At 42.6% G+C, this 19,632-nt stretch overlaps 1 protein-coding gene across 1 annotated transcript in view; it reads left to right on the forward strand.

Moving 5' to 3' along the window:
- The window catches only part of NRXN3 (neurexin 3), a 1,484,332-nt gene that overhangs the window by 301,977 nt on the left and 1,162,723 nt on the right, over positions 1-19,632 (forward strand).

Genomic DNA, 19,632 nt, shown 5'->3' on the forward strand with positions numbered 1-19,632 from the left:
AGAATTCAGTTAAAAAAAAAAACATCCATAGAGCCCCAACGCCTTACCCCAAATCAAACACATAATCTCTGTTATATAGATGTGTGCTATTCAAAATTTCTCCTGTAAAAAGATAGCATCTCTGAATCACTAAGTGAAATCCATGGAATGCCCAGGTGGAAATGTCTGAAAAAGTTTCCTCCTTCCTCATTAAAAAAAAAAAAAGACTGATTTCTTTGTTAAACCCTGTGTGGGAGCCCGAGTACTAGTGGGATGCTCCAGAAAGAATGTGGTGTTCACAACCACACGGGGGCTGGATTCAAATCCTACTGTTGCCATTACTGTTTGGGAAGTGTTGACCTTGTGCACGTTTATTTCTCCAAGATGCTGTTTCTTCATCAGTCAAAATTGGGAATAAATAATAACTCTGCAAGGTGTGTTATAATTAGGATGTAATGAAATAGTATATATGACATGCATTATAGAAGGGCTATCATACAATAGAAGCTCAAGAAAAGAGAATCTCCTCTTACCTCCGTTGATCCACGGTGTGGAGTATGTATGACATGGGTGTGACCTCACTCGTACAAGGGTAAGATCTCTTAGGGCCAGATCCCCAGACTTTTGGACTTTCAATACTGGGAACAAATTTAGGACTGCTAACAGTTTTGTTAAACATTTGAAAAATTACATTAAAAATAATACAAAAAAATACATTAACATCACTTCAGAAAACATGATAACATCCCTAAAGTAAAGAACTCAGCTTACCTCACAGGGATGTGTGAAAATTAAATAAAGTTATGCATGTAAACTTTAGTACAGTTCTTAGCATTTGATGATCACTTAAAAAGGACTAGTTGTTCTGTTTGGTTTATTAGTTTTAGTATTGGTATAGTGTAAATATTGAAAATCAAGCCCAAATTCTCTAACATCACATATAAACGGTTTCATATAGATATATCATTTCCTCCCCCTCCCAATATGCAGCTACTTGAGGACACACCCAACCCCGGCCAGGGGATCCCAGACATAGATGCCTGCAGGGGCCGGAGGGTAGTGCCGTTGAGTTGTGTTGACGGTGGGTAAGAACACTCTGGCGTGACATCTGTCTATCCTTTGTTCTCCATTGTTGATTTAGACATGGATTCAAGTTCTCTATTATAATAAGAGCTGACATTTATAATGATGGAGAATAACATCTTGTTATATATCCAAGAATATGTTTGTGTGTAGGCACAACTTTGCCAAACCTAGAAATCAGTTTGGAAAACCTGTGTGGACTCCCCCGTCTTCGTTATTACCGTTCAACCCTCTGGTTTTGTCTCTGTGCTTATCCATGGCCAGTTCTGGTTCTGCACAGGGAGTCTTCAGAGGGAAGTATGGTCTCAGGTGGTGCCTCCAGAACAAAGTTTTAACATCCAAATTTGTTATCCCAGATTTTAAGAATTCTGTGGAATTGTCCTTTTTTAAATGTAAGATGCCTACAGAGGAAGTAGAAAGATAATGCTTTTTCTCCTAGGAGATGGATCGCAGTGTTTTTGTCTCCTAGTCCTGGCCATTTTCTAGAGACTGCTGCCAGGAGAGTCCCTTAGCACAAATACGGAAACCTCGTTTCCATCCATACCAGAGACACTATCCATTAAGCTATACTTTTTGAGCTGTCATTGGCATCAGTGGTTAAAACCAACGTTCATGTTGCTGTTGCTACATGAAAGGTATTTGCTCAGGTTGCTAAGTAATAGTCCAACATAAGTTTTTGGAAAGTGATTTTCAACCATGCTGTTTAATTCAGTGGGATGCAGGTTCAGAAGAAAGGCTTAACTCTAATCACTTAGAACCTATATCCAACTTGCTTGGCCATGTGGGCAAAGGGAGTGAGACCACACTGAGTTGGACAAAGCCTTCCAGAGGTTTTCTTTTGGTTTTATTTCCCTTCTTTAAATTTAATGATAAATGAATGTCCGAGTTATTAGAATTGGGGTTTCAGATGGACGGTTTAACTCTAACCTTAGGGAAGGGTTGGAGTGGGGAAAGAAGGCAACAGATGTTGTGGCTGTAGCCCCTGGAAGATTATTTAGGTCTACGTATCTTCTCTGTCTAGAGCCAACCCCATAAAATACATGGCTCCTGCTGTGAGAGGCAGATAGAGATATCTCCAGGCTATCATATGTATTTATTAGGAAGTGCATAAATAAATCATCACCCAAATAGAGCAAATGCATTGCTATTAAAAATTAACATAGACTTTCTCGTGCGCGTTGTGCCCATCATTTTCCCTTTAATGAAATAACAGTCTGGAACACCACCTAATAGCCTGAGGAGCCTCTGAGAGTGAGGTGTGTTTTACCAATGCTTCGACTTAATCAGACTGGCTTATTTTTAGCGGGCCCAGTTCTTCCAAGTCACTTTGAAGTCGAAGCAGGATGGATTGGTCTACCCACTAAGGAAGCATTTGCCTAGCAGGCTTCTTTTCAGAAGCTCAGGTACCTGTTGTGAGGAGCCTGGCATTTTCCTTAAAAAAAAAAATCTTGCTCCCCCCGCCCCCTCCCCCCGAGCTTCTTCTTCTTTATGTTGTCATTGTTTGTGTGTGTGAATGCATGTGTGTGTGTGTGTGTTAGGGGAAATTGCATGTTAGTACACACTTGAGATATCACTACTGTCTCTCCTGTCAATTTTCATTCCAATTCTACTGGAATGAGCAGATCTGACAACCTCTAGACACTCAGATTCCAGAGAGTGAAGTACATAATGCTGGCCCATTTTACTTATGAGAAAGATAGCAAGGAGATTTCTTAAATGCTGAAATAAAAGATGATCTCTGGCCCTGACCTGTGTGGCTCAGTTGGTTGGCATGTTTTCCCGTAAACTGAAAGGTTGTGGATTGAATTCCTGGTCAGGGCATGTGCCTAGGTTGTAGGGTTCAGTTTCCAGTTGGAGTGTATATGGGAAGTAACCAATTGATGCTTCTCTCTCAAATCTATGTTTCTTGCCCTCCCTTCCTTTCTTTCTAAAATCAATAAGCATGTCTCTGGGTAAGGGGGGGAAAAATGATCTCTTCTTGCTTTCCAAAGCAAAGCACAAAGATCCCGATAGCAACAATGATTTGTTTAGCCTGGTTAATTTCAGTGAATGAGAAAACAGTTTCCACCAAACTGCAACAAAAACTACAAGTGTTAGAGTTTTGTGACACTGGTGAGTCTTCTCAAGAGAATAATTGAAAGAGCTCTTGATTTACTACATCAGAGACCAGGAACAATTCCTTGATGGGGAATCTGCTGTTTGGGGGTCATTTTGGTAGAGGAAAGGTGGGCAGCTCTGAAGTTCCCACAAGTCACCCCTCACCGCTGCTTGATGGAATAGTAGTCTGGATCCCTGATTGGTATTATTGCCGGGGGCCCCTTATTGCCCACTCTACCAGCCTGGGCAGACTCTTCTGCCAAAGAACCCTGTATGATGAGAACTAAGCCATCACTGGTGTTAGATCATCCACTGCAACCACCCATTCCGATTCTCTCCTCACTACTGCCTCAGTACTGTGTGTTACTCCTTTTACCGACACTGTAGTCTTAACAGAGCAGCACAGCGATTACAGGAGCTGCAAGGGCTGGAGCCCGCATCGAAGCCGATGAAGGGACAGGGAATGAATGCAGTTTTCATTAATGACCTGGACTGGGTCTCTAGACATTGCTTAGATATTTAATTCAATTCTGACTTTATTTTTTTTTAATGTTGTGGGGCAGAAAGCCCAAAACACCAGGTCTGGTAGTGTTTTCTACATTATACATTTTTAGCCAGAGGGAAACCTACTCCTTGGATGACAGTTGAAATTGAGGGAAAAAGAAGTCAGCCTCCAATACTTTTCTAGGTTTTGATTAATACAATTTTAGATTTTTGAAGTATTTGTTTCAATTTGGGAATTTTCCCTTTGTGTCTTGGGTTTTTTTATGTGAAATATCTTCTTTTGAATTAGGGGGGAACACTTCTCTAAGAATGGAGACAAGTGATTTCCTTTTCTTTTCCATTGAAAATATAACTGCATTCATTTATTCAACAAATATTTATTGAGTGTCTGCTATGTGCGATACATGATTTTAGGGGCCTAGAATACATTAATGAACAAAAAGAGGAAAACTATCTTTTGTAGAGCTTACATTTGGGTACAGGGAGAAAGAGGCAATAAATGTGAACATTACAAGTCATTTACTTTTATATGTGATGATAAGAATTATTTAAAAAGACAAAGCAGATCAGGGTAAATGGATTGGAGTGCTGAGTAAGAGGGATGAGGGAGTCAGCCAGGTAGATAGATACCTGGGAGGCAAGGCCAGCCCATCTGGAGTACAGTGGAGAAGGAGGAGAGCTAACTACTGGGAGCAAGAGCAGACAGGGCCTTTTCTGGCCATCGGAGGGGCTCCAGCTTCTACTCTGAGTTGACATGGGGAGCCATTGCAGTCTCGAGCAGATGACTAACATGAGTTGCCTTGGGTTTTAAGATGTTTGCTTTGACTTCTGTATTCTTAATGTTCCAAAAACATTTTTTTTTGCCCCATGATTCTGTTTTCTATGTGCTATTGTTACTTCCTACAAAACAGATCTCACCCACCATGGCACTAAGTGGGTGGCTGTTGATTCCTGGTGAGGTGTTATACCATCTAGATTTACCTACAGTTCATCCTGAAGTTCTTTATGCCAAGTTTTAATAAAATAATGCAAGAGTGTACGGTGCCTAGGAATTGGACAGTAAAACAAGCAATGCATTCCCCCCTGAGAATGAGGTTTGATTACCTTTGTCATTATTTCCAGCCAACACTACCACAAACATAATTAGTGGTTATACAATTATGCAGTCACATTGTCTGAGGCCTCATTACCCCTTAACTCATAAACCTTCCTTCTTATCTTTTCACGACTCTCTTAAAAAACACACCTACTCACCACCTATGTAAAGAAAGAAGCCACAAACCCCAGCCTTAGAGGAATTGTATTGATTTGTAAGAAGAGAGAAGCTATCATGTGCTGTTCTCACTAACCTGGAAAGAGATACCACATTTTATCTGCCCCTCTGTTTCCTGTTGTAATCTACATAATAAGTCCATTAATCCAACCAAGTATTCATTCATTCACCCATCTTCCCATTCATCTATCCACCCATCCATCCATCCAATATGTCTGTCCTTGTACCTATCCATTCATCTGCCCATCACCCATTTATCCAATTTCTACTTATTGAGTGACTATTTTGTGCTGGCACCATACTTGGAAGCAACATATTTCATGGTTAGGTTCATAGACTATAGCCTCAAACCACCTGAAATTGAATCCTGCCCATTACTTTAGCTATACGACCTTGGGTGTTATAGCATTGGAGCCTCAGTTTTCTCATCCGTAGGATGAGAACAACAATCAAACATATATCAGAGAGTTGTCCTGAAGATCACAAGATCAATTGATCCAAGGCCCTTCCCTTTCGTCCTGGAGGAATAGTTCTAGTAGTCTGAGTTTGCATTCAAACATCTCTCCTTTCCTTTTTTCATCAGTTCCTTCCTTCCCAGTTTATCCAGCAGTCTGTCAAGGACCCAGTCTCTGTTAAGGAGAGTGCTGGGGTTTCTGTGAGAAATGGGAGCTGTAGATGTACCCCTAGTACCTAACACAATGCTTGGCGCATGCACAGTAGCCAGCATACATTTCATGAAGTAAATGCAAGTCCCTGCTCCTCAGGAGTGTTCAGTGTGTCTGCAGAAGGCCAGTGCCAGATGGGAATGTCGCTCGGGCAGCCAGCCGAGGACAGAGAGCAGAGCAGGGACCATTGAGCATAGGCAGAGGGAGATGATCCCCCAGCTGCTTGCGTGGCCTGATAATTTAATGCAATTTCTTCCCAGGACTGGCTCTTTTGTTCTGTGCTTTGACTTCTGTCTTTGTGTCAATGACTTGCCTGACGTTTCTGGGACTCTGTCCTGATACACAGTCCAGGCAGGTGGGGTCCCAGTGGGGAACCATGTATGTCTCCGTGTATATTCCAGAAAGAGTTTAACCTTGGACAAACAGGCCAGCATTTTGACTTTAAGCTATGTGTGATGCTATCTCTGTGCCATCCTTTCTCACACCTGGTTGGGGTGAGGGCACTAAGTTTGGCTTACAAGGCTTGCAGCTTTGTGAGACAGAGGGGTGGCGTTGACACTTCAACTTGCCGTGACCCATCTTAGTGCCTCTAGACGGGGACCCCTTTAGAAACAAAGTGTCACATTTAAGGGGGTAATCACAGTGGTGGCATAAGTGTGTTTTGGAGACATGTGGGATTAAATATGGGGGACGTTGGAGTCAGACTGCTTGGTTTCAAATAATGGCTCTATGTTTCATCGGTCATATAATCTTGGGCAAAGTTATTGATATTTCTGTGCCTTAATTTGTCTTCTCTATGGCCACTCCCTATTGGACGTGCCTGATTTCATCTGTGCCCAAGTTTTATTGTCGTAAAATGGTTAGAGTAATTAAACCTACCTCATTGGATAGCTGAGAGGATTAAATGAAACAATATTTTTTAAGCACTTAAGTTCTAGGCTCATAAGTATTCAATAAATGTTAGCTATTATTTCTCTTCCTCCACCCCCTTCTCTTTTTTTTCTCCTTTCACTACTACTGCTATTACTATTTAGACTAATGTTATTATGAAGATTCAATTTGATAATGTTTTTGAAGGTAGGTAATTGCCAAGCGCAGTGCCTGTCACAGATAAGCTCTCAACAAATGTTACTCCTTTTTCATATTGACCTTTAAAGTCCATCCCTCATGTCTCGGGGACTTTCTTATCATTTTTCCTAAACCTGATGCAATATATTCACATTTCTGGTGGAAAGAAGAGGCTCAGTTCAACCGACAGACTAGACCTCTCTCGTCTTCCCACCGTTCCCTGTGATGGACTCAGAACAAGCACTTGTTTCTAACTCTTTATGACTTTGTGTCGAGTGCAAATTGTATTTGTTATCTTCTGCTGTTCTACAGATTTAGCAGTTTATAAGACACCACACATTGTATTATCTCACAGTTTCTGAGAGTCGGGAATCTGGGAACAGCTTGACTGGGTCCTCCACTGAGGGTCTCTCACAGGCTGCAATCACCATTTCATCCAGGGCTGGGGGGCAAGGCTTGGCTGAGGAAGAGTCTACTTCCAAGCTCACAAGTTTGTTGGCATAATTCTACTCCTGGAGTGTGGGCTTCCCCACCATGGCAGCTTGCTTCATCAAATCCAGGGCGGGGAGGGGAAGGGAAAGGAGGAGAGAGCTTGACTGACTTGCTAACCAGATGGCACTTGGATCTTATGAATTGTAAGTGCAGAAGTGACATCCCATCCCCTTTGCCATGTTCTATTAGTTGGAAGTAAGTCACCAGTTCCACCCACATTCGGAAAGAAGAGATCATACAAGAGTGTAAATCCCAGGAGCTGGGGGCCACTGGGGGCCACTGGGGGCCATCTTAGTGCATCGGCCATAGTATGCCTGACCTCTCGCTGTCTTTCAGATGCTTTATTTTGCTTACCTTTAGGGTTCTTTGTTTTTGTTTCTGTCTCAGTTCACAGAATCCAGTTTATCAGGGCAGGTCTAAGTGGTATAGGTACCCTTCATTTTTCCAGCAGAATTCTGGAAAGTGAGCTTTTCAGAAACTTACAGTTTTGTTTTACTTTTTTATTCTCATGTAAATAGAAACCTATGCTTCCATTAATAAACATTTCAATTTCATGGATGCTTTGTCTTCCTTCTGATTGATTGTCAGTGGGCAGTAGCTTCTAACAAAGAGAACAGTTTTAAGGTTCTTTTCTTTCTCAGCTTCTCCATTAAGTGGTTAATGATCTGGAAGCAAGTGCTTGGAGGTACGTGCTTCAAAGGCACACTTTGGAGAGAAAGGCTGCCTTCTATGGTGATCAAGGGAGGATGGTTAGCCTCTAATTTATCTGTTTGGTAGATGTGAATATTTGTAGCTCCAGTCTGTTTGTTTGTTCCACAAATGGATGAGCCAAGAGGAAAAGTTTAGGAGAGAAGTCTGTGAGCTGAAAGGGAAGTATAGGAAAGGCTTTCTCTATCTCCCTCAGGATGCAAAGGGAAGACAAGCTGTGTAGAAACATGGTTACAAGTTGGTAGGTGCCAGGAAGAGCTCCCTTGTAATTGTTTCCATTCACATGAATCTGATCTAGTCAGTGCTATTTAGATTGAAATGCAGGAGTCATCCACTCCGTTTATTTATTCTGCAAATATTTTTGAGCATTTTCTATGACCCAGGTACTGTGCTAGGTGATGGGATTACAATCAGATGCATCCCAGACCCTCAAAGACTTATTTTTTGCTCAACTATTATTGGTGCAACTAAGATTTTGCACCAAATCTTTATTCTGTTTCCCATGTACGATTTATGGGAGTAGGAGCCTTTTTTATTGCCCTACTCCTACTTCATTCTCTCCCTTTTACTTATCATGTTGTTTCTACAGAGGCAGTATATATTAGTCATCTATGGCTGCATGACAAATCACCCTAGAATTTAGCAGCTTAAAACAACAGCTGCTAAGCTGTTATTTTTGCACAGTTTCTGTGGGTTAGGAACTCAGGCAGGCCTCACCTGGGTCCTCTGGCTCAGGATCTTTCACACAACTGTAATCACTGAAGGTTTTGACAGGGGCTGCAGTCATTTCAAGGGTTGGCTGGGGAAGGATTTGCTTCTACACCCACTCATGCTGTAGTTGGCGGGATTTAGTTCCTTGCAGGTTGTTGGACTGAGGGCCTCAATTTCTCCTTGGCTATTGGCCAGAGGCTTCCTCATTGCCTTGACACACAGAACACTCTATGGGGCCGCTCACGACACAGTGGCTTGCTTTATCTGAGAGCAAGTGAGAAGAACCAGAGAGTATGAACAAGCCCAAAGCTATGGTCTTTCGTAACCTAAACTTGGAAGACGTATCCCGTGACTTTTCTTGTATTCTGTTCCTTAGGAGCAATTCTCTAGATCTCTGAAGATGGAGAGGATTACCCTTGGGCATGAATACTAGGAGGCAAGAATCACTGGGAGCAATTTTAGGACTTGTCTACTATGGGCAGGGTGATATTTTAATTCCAGAAGGTAGTTTGATATGAAAAAGTTCAAGACACAATGAATTACCCATGAGCTACCTCTTTCCCATTCATAGCTGTCAGCCTTTTTCATATGGTTTGTTTTCTAAGCCCAGAGAGACAGACAGACAGACACACAGACAGACACACATGGGGTTGGGGTTCAGATGCCAAAAGTAAGAATCTTATTTTTTACAAAGAATTATCAAATATTACATCTGGACATGGCATTAGAGGGCCTTATGCAAACTAAGAAACTGTGGCCTAGAGAGCTTTCCAGCGGCCCTGGGACCCATCATACCTGCCAATCCAAGACTGAACCCTGGCCCTCCTAGGAGATCCACAAACGTCCAGAGACATTTTCCCGCAGATGGCCTCCTTTTTCTAGTCCCTCCCAGAGCCTCGGGGAGAGCATGTGACCAGCACTTCCCATCTACAGTCCTCAGCACAGAAGCACCTTGAGTGTCACTTAGGAGCCTTGCCATCTGCCAGCTCCCTGTCTAGAAAACTTGGTCACAGAGGTTGATTCTGTTTTATGCCTAGGAAAGAAATTATGTGTAGGATAAATATGAGTTCCTATAATTAACATATGTGCCACACATGGGTCAATAAATTTTATCCCTTATCTGTAGGGTCAGTGGCCTTCTGAGAGTCACTGGATCTGGGGCTATAAGCTGAGCATGCTGGGTAATAAGACTGCAGGTCTGCCTCTTGAACATAGTCCAATATTCTATGAATATCCTTATCTGTATTTGAATAGCAATAGCTAAAAAATGCATACGAGTTTGATCAAAGAATTTTCCATTTTTTATTTTCACTTTTTTTTTTTGAGCAGCAGCCTGCTCTCAAAAATATCAACTTTTACTTTCTGTTTCTAATTGAAATGGATTCAATTGTGCCTCAGCTACTCTGATATGGCATTAACCTCTTAGGGCTGTAGCAAGGAATGGCGCCAAGAGTTAACCCCCCTTGCCTTTCCATTTGTTCTACCATGCAGTGGGAAATGTTGAACTGCTCAAACAGAGAAGAGGAGGCAGAGGGTAAAGGGCTGCAGGTGGGTGGGAAGGGCGTAGCAGTGGTGGCTGCTCCCAAGAAGTCTCTTCCATGGCCTGATGCTGTGCGCCCCTGTCCAGTGTGGATTTGGGTGATCCAAAAGTCTTTCTGTATCTGTGAGGGAGCTCTGTTTCTGCATCAGACAGTGTTTGAGGGTGAATGTACTAAAGACACTGCAGTTACCTGGGAAGGGAACAGTGCCATTTCCTTTTATATTTCATGTCACCGGCAGAAGTGTGATGGTGGGTAAGTGCCTATTGGTAACTTATGGGCTCTTACCTGTCTTTAATTTTTTTTATCCTTGCCTCAGGATAGTTTTTCATTGCTTTTAGACAGAGAGGGAGAGGGAGAGAGAGAGAGATATGGCAATTGGTTGCCTTTTGCACTCTGACCAGGGATTGAACCACAACCTGGGTATGTGCCCTGACCAGAAATTGTACCCACAATCTTTTGGTCTGTGGGACCACACTCCAGCCAATGGAGCCACACCTGCTAGGGCAAGCTCTTACCTGTCTTAATGACATGTTTTGCAATCTGTTTATTTAGTTAATGGCAACCCTTAGCCTATTACAATGGTACCTGTAAGTAAAATGTTAACTTGTTTGTTACCCTTTGGTTATTTTTTAAAGCCACTCTTTTTTAAAAAAATCTATCTATAGTGAACTTGCATTTTTGCCTATGTGCTAGTACATTTCAAAAGGTAAATGAGGATTGTATTGAGTTTTGACGAATGAAAAACTAAATGCACCAACTTATGCCTAAGTCATCTTTTCCCTTAGAGTTCTTCATGTGTGGTTTTGAATTTCAAAAACAGGGACCTCGGAACTTATTGTCCCCCAGGTTGAGGTGTATATTGTTATACCTGTGTTTAATTATTTTTAGAAATGAGAAACTAAAACAAAGCTTGGTTTGTAATAAGATGGTGGGATTTGTAGCCATATGCAAATCAAACTAGCTAGGGAGAAAAGGCCAGGCAAGCCTTTGGACACCTAGCACCTCTGAGGATCCTAGAAGCCGGGAGGTTCTCACACCGGCAACAGGCAGAGGCCCAGGAGAAAACAGATGATTGGCCTCAGGGGTGTCTGGCAAGGATCTAGGAGGTGGGCTTGGATTTCAGTCTTTGGAGAGGCTCAGTGCAGAGCAGGCCCATAGCAACAACTTGGGGTCAGGGAAAGGCAGGGAAGGATGATAAGATTTGAGGCACAAGGGCTTGGTCAGGTCAGGACTGCAACCAGAGCAGCGTCATGGGTCTTGAACTTCTTCTAGCCTCTCTGACCAGAGGCAAGACTGGCCCCAGGGCCTGGAACAGAGCCTAGTTCACAGGTGGGTTTCATGTGACACCAAACACAAGGAGAAGCATCATTTTAGAGTCCCCACGTGTCCTGATTTCTGTAGAACAGGCCACTTCATACCTGTTGTTCCAGCATAGTGATTAGTAATGCTCCCCTGTCACTTAAAAGTGACTGGTTTGAATGATTAATTATACAGTTAACCTAATAGTTTCTAAAAATGTGTTGCATAAGAAATCCGTTTGGCAGGTTGTTCTGGTCCCATATGTGTGAAAACCCCAGAATTAACTGCAGGTAAATAGCATTCTTAACTGCAGGACTTGCCAGTGTCTGTCCAGTGCTCATGGGCTAATGAACCTCCGAGAGGGCGACAGGGTTCTGAGTTTCCCATCCTAAACTGGGCTGTTGGTACACTTTGGTACCCCTGAGACTACTGTTCTGGGGGACACACTTGGGGAACTCTAGTGAATTGAATATGGGGTCATAGAAGGAACTGGATCATCACTCTTCCCGTGCGGGGTGCTCAGGGAAGTCAGCAGCCATTGGTTCAACACACACTGAACTTGAGAGAGCAAGTGCAGTCTTACCAGAATCTTCTAATTTCCTGATATTGACTGACATTAGCAGCGTTGTATGTGTTGCATGTGACTCGCTAGAGTGACAACTGGAGAATGGCTAGTTGTCAGGTTCTGTGGCAAAACCACTTACAGGTTAGGATGTGGAGAGAAAGAGAATTTTCTTTGTTTAGTCTTCCATTGCACGATGCCCTTAGAGAAGAGGTTAATGAGGACCTAATGGGTCAGCAGGCGTGTGTGAGAGTCTCTGTGTGGGGGGAGGGGGCTCAGAAAACATGTGTTTTTAACCGGCATTCCAGGTAATTCTGATGAGGCTGGTCCTGAGAAATATTTCCTGGGGCTTCTGTTAAGGGACTCTTTTGGTGATGAAACCTCATAATGATCTTTTCTTTAATTATGGGTCACCTGACATGCTGAGCTCCTGCTGTGTGGCACACCCTATGTTATGTGCTGTCTACACACAAGTGCTTAACATTCACTATGCTAAATAGTCCTTCACAAAACCCTAAAAGTTACCATTATAATCCCCCCATAGATGGGGCTACAGAAAATGTTTAAAGATAGATTTTTCAGTGGGCCTGATCTACTCATGTTAGGTTGTCCCTTTCCAGCCCCAAGAGAAGGTCCTGGCTCTTATACCTTCTTACCCCTCGACAACTCTCTGGGGACAGGGACACATGAGCCAAGACTCCCCTCCCAGTCTTCGCCCTGCGGCTGCTACACAGAACTTGTTTGGAGCCTTAACAAACATAAGATCATTCCACTACAAACAGAATTATATGCTGACACATTGTATCTGTCTGCCTGGTAGAATGGGTCACTATCCTGGGAGAATGACGAAGCATGGCTAATCCAGGGAGAATGACGAAGCATGGCTCTGCTGAGGCTTACCAAGTGTGCAGACTGAAGTCAGCCCACACATAAAAGTTTTTTAAAAGGAGGAGGGAGCAGAGCAAGAAAAGGAGAGAAGGATTTGCTTTGCTTTTCTCATGGAGTTAAGAATTCAGACTAGTGTAAGTAGTGTCTTCATTTTAGTGTGTGCCAAGTGATGCAAACACTGGCCCACAGTGTCCATGACATTGTGGCTGAGATGAGACAAATTCACGTGGACTACTGAGGCCTGTGGAACAAAAGGGACAGCAGGCCACTCTTGCAAGAGGAGAGTGCCCTGACCTCTGCCTTGACAGGCTTTTTTTTGCTTTTCTGGGCACATTACATTGAGGATGGTCCTTATTTACTATGCACAGGTTCGCTTTAGGTGGTTACCTTTTACAGAAAACAAAGGAGAGGATGTTGCTAATTACATAAAAAAAAAAAAGAGGATATTTGCAAATGTAAAGGGAAAAGTGGTTGAATTGGTTACATTCCTCCTCAGAAGGTTTAGCACAGATTTTAGGAAGTTACTTTAAAGATTTGCAGTAAACGTTTGCTGCCTCAATTCAGGGTGTGGGAGTTTTGGCAAAAAGCAAGTCTCCAAGTGGCCTAGGTACAATGCAGGCCTGGTTCCCCATGAGAGAACCTATCCATGGGCGTGGGTCCTGTGTGCTGGACCTCGCTCCCCACTGGCCTTTCTAAGTGGGATCACAGCAAGGATTTCAAACTCAAACACGTGTGGAAGCTTGAAACATGGAGAATGAGGGCTGCCTGATATGTGGGGTCTGGTGACCAGAAGGGAACATGCCACTTCTGAATGGGACTGCCCCTTTTAGAATCAGTGAATAAATTGGTCACCGTTGTGCTGGAAATTTCCATTTTTAAAGAAAAGTTGAAAATACATATTTTATTTTATTTAGGTTTTTCTGACTTTTGGATATTGCATTTAATTTAAACTTTTAAAGCATTCTGTTGGCCAACTAAAATATATAGCTTTGTGGTCAGTGACCTCTCTGTTACTGTAGCATGAGGGAGAACTCATGTAACTAAAATACAGGAACGTAATTATTGTGTGTCTATGGTGTTGTAGGCATCCTATAAGCCACCTCATAAAGCTCGCAAAACAGCCCTGTGTTTAGAAATTATGCCCATCTTACAGTTGAAAGTGAGGCTCATTCAATGACTTTGCCAAGTTCACACAGACTACAGGAAGCTAGTGCAGGTCTGAATTCATGTTGGTTGGACTCGAAAGGGCTGCAGATTTGGAGATGCCATGTCTCATGTCCTTTGGGAGGGAAGAGTCCTTCTCGGGGTTATGACATCACTATTTGCGGTGTCTAGGGCCATGCCACTGTTCTCCGAAGGTTAGCCCCACTGGTATGTGATGCAGGTGCTGGGCTGGCTCTTTTGATTAGCATGAACTGGAAGTTAGAAATTGATTACCAACCTTTCTGGGGTTGTCAAGCTTAGATTTATGCCATTTTGTAAAATCACCCTTCCATGTCCTTGAAGTCCATATGTATAGTCTACATTATCTAGACATTTCATGTGTGAAATTAAGCTTCCTGAATTGTAACCAAAATGTGGCTATTAGCCTCTAATTGGAGGCATGTGTGTGGTGGTAGTGGTGGCGAAGTCTATTCACTGATATGCCAGCTGTCTGTAAAATTAAGGTAAATTATCATTCATTTTATACTGAGAATTTTGTGACACTTCTTAAGACACTTTGAATCTCTCTGAGTTGCTACACAACCAGAGTGAGGCACAAAGCTGTAACCTGCACCGGTTGCTCGTTTTTGAATAGATTATGAACTCTTAGAGGATTAGGCTTGTGTCTATATAGTTCTCTTTATGCAGAGATGAAGGCTTTCACAGCATTATCTATAATTGGGTGTTTAATAAATGCTTTTTGATGAGGAGAATGGTATGGGAATAAAACTCTTAAGATCCAGACCCTGCCTGGATTTCTTGCCTCATTAGGAAAGAGGGAAAGGTGACTGTGAAGGCTTAGGTAAATATGAATGTAGACCTTATTCAGGAAGCCACAAACTCTCCTAGCGTGGAATGCTGGGAAGAGAAAAACTTAAAGCATCTGACTGAGACAGAAATTCTGTCGACTGACATTAACACCAGTATTTACCAATCTTCTCCAACAAGGTGGACTCCATTTAGAATCTAGTTATGCGTCTCCTAGCCTCAGATTGCTAGACAAATTGCATCAAGGTTTACTCAAGGTCACTGCCATTAGGATGTGTAATGGCAGGCACACCAGTGCCCATCGGGGGTGAAGGCAGAGGTTAATGCTTTTCTTTCTATTTGCATTATTACTTGATCTCTGGCTTTCGTGGTCAGATGGGTTTTTGTAAGCTCTTCCCATCTAGCTTTCTGAAGTGTTCTCGGGTTGTTTATTTTAGGGCCGTTTTACAGTTGCTTTTTCACATACATGTTTTGTATCACAAGGCTCTCTTGAAAGTTCCTTCTTCGCCGCCAAGGTGAATTCTTTCGGCAAACTGATGTTGAGCTTGCACATCAGTGGGAATACACTTTATGGCCCGGAAGTACACACATGAAATAAATTTTATGTTTTGTATATTTTACCACAATAAAAAAATACATCAGGCATCTAATCAACCACCGAGTTTGTCAGACTGGTCCGTAGCACATGGGCCGTGTTTGTGTGCAGGCCTATAAATGTATGAGTGGAGAATATTGCTCCATAACACTCAAGTGCAGGAAACGCCATATCATTTTATTTTCCCTAAAGCAGACTAAATTTCACTCTGAGCTCTCATCTGTTGGAAGGGTGTGTGAGAAAAATCAATCGTATTATGTTTGAGGGAACACATTTCCTAGGATTCCTAAAGCATTTGGGTAGACTTTCACGAGATTGGGAAAACAGGGGTGGAGGGTTGTATCCTTCTCATGGGGCCCCTTTTTAATCATTTCTCTGTTTGCCTCACGATGCAACTCTTGAATTTCATTTTTCACTCTCAAGTGCATAGACTTGCTGGTCATAAGAAGCTCCTCATAATGGCCCTCTCTACTGACCACAGACTTGGCCAGAGGGACACTTTCTGCTCTTCTTCGGGTCACAGAGTGGGTTTCATAGGAACCCGCAGGAATCCCTTCCATCTTGGGTATTACGTCAAAGGGGACATGGGTCTCTAGTATTCACAGAAACTTACCAATTCCTTATCCCTTTTCTAACTTTTCAAAAGCCTATCCTCTCTGGTTGGGCTCTCTGCCTCCCTAAACTCCGGTACCCAATCAGCCCAAGCTCCCAGAGGAAATTCTATTTGAGGGAAGTAGAATATTATTTGAGGGTAGCTGAAACTTTGACTTTTCTGCTGTAAGACACAGAAGTTGTTAGTGATCTTGAAAATAAAGGATCTGAGACTCGAAACAGGTAGCCTAGGATCTTTTTGATATCAAGGGGAAATAAAAATGCTCCTCCATCTTCTGTATGTCCAAGGCAGCAAGAACAAGAAATGATATTCCAGTAGTGTTTCTTTTGGCTATTCAGGCATTAGTATTAGTAATATAAATAGTTGCAAATGTGGCTTTAGAGACAGAGAGCTTGGGTTTGAATCTTGGCTGTGCCACTCACTGGCTATATGGCCTTGGGCAAGTTATTTAAGGCCCCGATGTCTCAATTTCCCCATCTGAAAATAGAAATAACAATAGTATTTTATCATTAACTTGTTGTGAGAGACAAATGTGTGAATATGTACTACGTATATAAAACAGTGAGCCTGGCATGTAGAACGCGCTCAATATAAGGAAGCTGTAATAATAATAATTATTATTACTGAGCATCACCGAGACTGGTGATTGATTCAGTTTTAATCCTCTGGAACTCTTGCTTAACTCTAATTTCAAGGAGTCCAAGAAAGCAGACAAATCCTCTGTACTAAATTGGAATTGGTTCAGAGATGCTTCTAAAGAATCTTTTTGTAAGAACTCCCTTTGGGGATTTCTTACTGAACATATCCACCTATCTCAGAGGAATGCTATAAATGTATTGTTTCATGAAATTCTGATCCTTTTCCTTTCAGAATTCCAGCTGGCCCACAGAAAATTACTCAAGTGTGTAAATTAATCAAGTCATTTTGAAACTCAAACATGACTTCCAATTGAGCCAAGCTCTGTTCCTTATTAATTTGGTTTTTTGTTTGTTTGTTTGTTTGCTTGATCCCTGGCCTTCGAGTAAGTGTTGATGTAACGTTTTTTCCGGGGTTGCTGTATGTCTTGTTGACTAAATTTCAGGAAAAATTCCTTGAGATTCTTAGCTGGGAAAGGCTGCAACAGGCCAAGTGCTGTAAGTACCCATGTGCCATTGTTAGCATTGACTTTTCTCACCTCGATAATGACTCTCAGCCTGACTTGACAGCTAGTAGGTGCCACACCTTTGCTGCTTGCTGCCTATGGCTCTGCGTGGTGGTGGCTTTAGAGAAAATTTTATTTTTTGTATGGGTTAGGGTTTCATAAATTATAGAAATGTTTTCTTTCTGACTTGAATAGAACATTAAAGATGTCCCTGACCTGTCAGTCCCTTCATACCTCAGTATCTTCCCACCCACATTATCTCCCACTCTGCTGTTGCTGAGATGGTTATTGCTTGGCTCACCCGAGAGCTAACAGAAACATCTAAATACAGGGCCCGTGCTTCCTCATGCCATCCCCAGGATTCAGTGTATGGGTGTCCTGGGCATGTTTTAAGCCACAGGCTCATAACCTGTGTGGCATGATTCAGCGGCATGTCTTGATCAGTTTCCTCATCTGTCATGTCTTAGAAATCATGTGAAACAGTAATCACAGGTATCTACTTGTATTAGCTAGATTCATGCTGGCTGATTAGCAAATGAACCTAAAAATCTCAGTGGGTTAATAAAATAGATGTTCATTTTCTACTGATACATGAAGCCCAGCTATAGGTGGGGGGTGGGGCTCTATTCTACAAAGTCATTCAGGGAACCAGGCTGATAGAGGCTCTGCCATCTTCAACAGGTGACTTCCAAGGAAGGCCTCCGTGGAGACATCTGTCCGCAGATGGAGGAAGAAATGTTGGTAGATATATTTTTTAAGTGTTACAATAAGTAAGTAAGTGGGAGCTTCAGATGGAATTGTGGTTAGCCATGGCAGAAAAGGAGCTAGCTACCAAAGTGAAATTGACAGCTTCCTTTTACCCATCTATCCTTTATTACTCAGAATCAGGATTAGACTTGGAAAGGGTCCATGAGTCAGCATGCTTATTTTCTTACTCCGAGAACTTCCAGCACCTAGGTGTACTGACACGCTTCTTCCACGTGGGGCCCACTTCCCTAGAGCAGCCCTGGCATAAGTCGCTCTGCTGGGCTTACATCCTAGTTCTACCAGTTAGGAGTTGAGCAGGTTATATTATCCACAAAAACATAATTTTAACAACCTCTTCATTGGGAGGTTGTATTAAATGTACAATGTCTGACCCAAAGCACATATGAAATAAAGAGTATTTATCATTATTCATACTCTGAATTTTTTTTAACTGGTCACAGTAATTCTTCTCCTGAGTCCAGGTCCTAGGGTTATCCCCTCCTGCTCTGATTCTTGGTTTGGCCATGGACTTGTGTTGGCCAATGGGACAACAGCAAATATGATGCAAGGAGAGATCTGAAAAATGTCCAGAGGCTTTCCATCTCTTGCTTCCCGTGGGGATCGCTGCAACTTCCAGCATGTGAATGAGCCTAAGATATCCTGATGGGCGATGAGCGGTACGTGGCCAAGTCATCCCATCACCTTGGACAACCCTGAGTCCATTCTCAGACACATAAAAGAGGCCTCACAAGACCATCCAGCCCCGGGCAAGATGGCCCAGATCAGAACCACCCAGCCTAACAGAAGAATTGTGAAAATAATGCAAGTTCATTATTTTAAGTGGGTGGTTCGTTATCTAGCAAAAGCTAACTAATGCAAAGGGATCACAGGTGAGAGGTTTACCTGGGCCAGATCTGGAACTGGTACTCATCATGTCACTAAATATGTTACATGGCTCCCTCTAACTGCCAGGGAGACTGTAAAATGGAGGGAAGCCATCAAGAAAAGGAAAGAGGCTCGAAGAACAGCTGGCCAAGGTCTGCCACACTCATTTACCTTTACTTGGTAAAAAAGAACCCTTAGGTGGTAGGCAGAGTGTAACAACTTCCCACGCAAGTTCCTCAGGCCAGGTCACTAGACATTCCCTTTTGGTTTATTTGATAGAAGGAAGGAGACAGGACAGATGTGCTGTCTCCCTGGGAGGCCGTTTGGTAAGTCAATTCCTGCCAAGGTTCTCCTGCAACCCTGAACAAGAAAATAAAAAAAGAAGAAGAAGAAGAACCTGCAGGCAAAACTTCAAGGTAAGAAGGGTTTTAAACTATGATTGCTGAGAATAAGAGACTTTTATTTCTTCCTACTGAGAAGGAAGTCAGGGCATTCCTCTTCAAGAATGTTATTGATACATTTTTGCTTTTTGCCCTCTAGTGTCTAAAGCTGCCCTGCCCTGGTGCTCAAAGAAGTGAGGGCAAGCTATCCCAATTCTGGTTGTTACAGTATTTCTCAGCCCAGATCATTTGTCAGTAAAGTCCTCTTTCCTTTCATCTCATTCCCATCTTTGATCTTGGGGTCTAGGAACGAAAGTCTCAGAGTCTATGAATCTGATGAGGAAGGAGGCCCGGCAGTGCAGAGAGCAAACTGCTCAGGAGTCAGGCATTAGTACTGTCTGGGTTCTGGTTCTGCCCCTGCCACAGTGCC

Source organism: Desmodus rotundus, chromosome 7 (genome assembly GCF_022682495.2).
Source record: "Desmodus rotundus isolate HL8 chromosome 7, HLdesRot8A.1, whole genome shotgun sequence".
Lineage (NCBI taxonomy): Eukaryota > Metazoa > Chordata > Mammalia > Chiroptera > Phyllostomidae > Desmodus > Desmodus rotundus.